Genomic DNA, 1,992 nt, shown 5'->3' with positions numbered 1-1,992 from the left:
TATATATATCCAACGAGCGCGATGATGGAGTGAGTAATTATAGGAACTGATAGAAGCATGTTGGAGCACGCGACGCGAACAAACCTATAATATTTTTTATAGATGACAAACATTTTTTTAGATAATTCGCTAGTAATTTTGATAAAAATCAAAGATAAAAAAGAAAATGGAAATGATGACTTCAATAAATCATCTGTTTTACTTATCTATTATTTATTGATATAAAATTTATATGAAGAATACTTTACATTCAATAAAAAATGAAATTTTTCTCTTAAGATCATGATAATAAGGATGAAAAAGATCAAAATCGATGATAGCGTTCACTCAATTCATGGCTCACATGCAGAGGATTTACAGATTTTTCTGATTTTCATTGAAAAAATAATAATTCATTATAGCTTTGAATAATTCACTCAGCATATCATTCCTTTTCTACATGATTCTACATCCCAAATACTAAATAAAACACTACATGAGTTAAATTGGCGACCTAATAAATAGTACTTACTATACTGCAGATAAGATATGCGTTTCGCTAATGTTTTTAGAATATAATTATAAATGCACGATATTGTTACGTCGTTAAGAGTTACAAAATATACTATCCTTAACGTATAAAATAATCAAGAAATATAAATATTTATAATATAAAATCATATTATTTATACAAATTCTTATATCATCATGTGTAGAGTAGAGCGAGAGTTGTAATATTTTTTTGTTTAAATTATTATAAATCTTGGACAAATATTATGATAGAATAATAAAATAAAAATAATCTTATAATGGCTCAATAATAATAAACAATAAATAACAAGGGGCTTCAAGCCAGATTTTTATGTATTTCAAATTCTTAGAATATACGTTTCGAACTTATTATTAGGCCATCCTCAGTGTATACATGTAAAGAACACAAATTTAACAAAATTAATAAAACAGTTAGATACCATTTCTACAGATTATAGTTACACAAAGTGTTGATAGTACTCCTTCATATCTATCTTCTGTCGCAATAATGTAATGCTTTTAGTCTTGTAATATTCTCAGTTACATTCTTCCATTATATCGATCGATTATATCGGTAATTCATGTGACTCAATAATTAAATACTTATAAATTCTTAATTCCGTAAATAAGAATAAAAATTTTGTTGATTACAAAGAGGTAATGTGGCTCAAAATAATCCATTAGATTGAGCATCTTCGAAAGATAAGTTAAGATAAGTTAAGATGAAAATAATCACTTAATAAGGTATATATTATTAAAAATATGAAAGAATTTTGTGTATATTAATCAAATTTTTATTTTATAATTTTCGTTTTAAGTATATATAATAATTTATAGATAATACTCTCTTTAAATGTTTTAATTAACAAAATTTAAAAAAACTAAAAACTTCACTCTTTATATAATAACAATAATTAAACATAAAATATATATTTATAATCGTTCGACATTGGGGGGTTTACAGAATAAATAAAGTATAGAAGATTCATAGAATAAAAAGCATTGATAAAGGCAAATTTCATTTAAACAGCTGAGTTTATAGTTGTGGGATATAATTATTTGACTCAACAAACCCCACATCGGTGTTAACTGAAATATAATTTTATTATATTCTATAAAATCGCTGTCGATTTCGAAATTAGGCTCGCTGTACGAAGAAAACTGTGCGCGAAGAAAATTTGCAAATATAATGGAAGATTCTGAAGATATATTCGCTGATTCGGAAAGTAAAAATCTTCCTCTTCCGCAAAAAATCATAGACTTTGAAGATCAACAGTTCAAAGCTTATTCCGCGGCGCGCACAATAAAACTCTTAAAGCGCCAAATGTTTATGAATAAAAGATCTCCATACGTAATACTGAGGCCCCGTATAAAGCGCTCCCGTGATTTCTTTGAAGTGTATCACGCATCATTCAGTGCCATTCGGACTTCAGTTAAAAATGTGAAAAATTTTAATTGCCATAGTTCACAGTTTTTAAAATC

Source organism: Trachymyrmex septentrionalis, unplaced genomic scaffold (assembly GCF_001594115.1).
Source record: "Trachymyrmex septentrionalis isolate Tsep2-gDNA-1 unplaced genomic scaffold, Tsep1.0 scaffold83, whole genome shotgun sequence".
In the NCBI taxonomy this organism is placed as follows: Eukaryota; Metazoa; Arthropoda; class Insecta; order Hymenoptera; family Formicidae; genus Trachymyrmex; species Trachymyrmex septentrionalis.
This window is presented reverse-complemented; position numbering follows the sequence as displayed.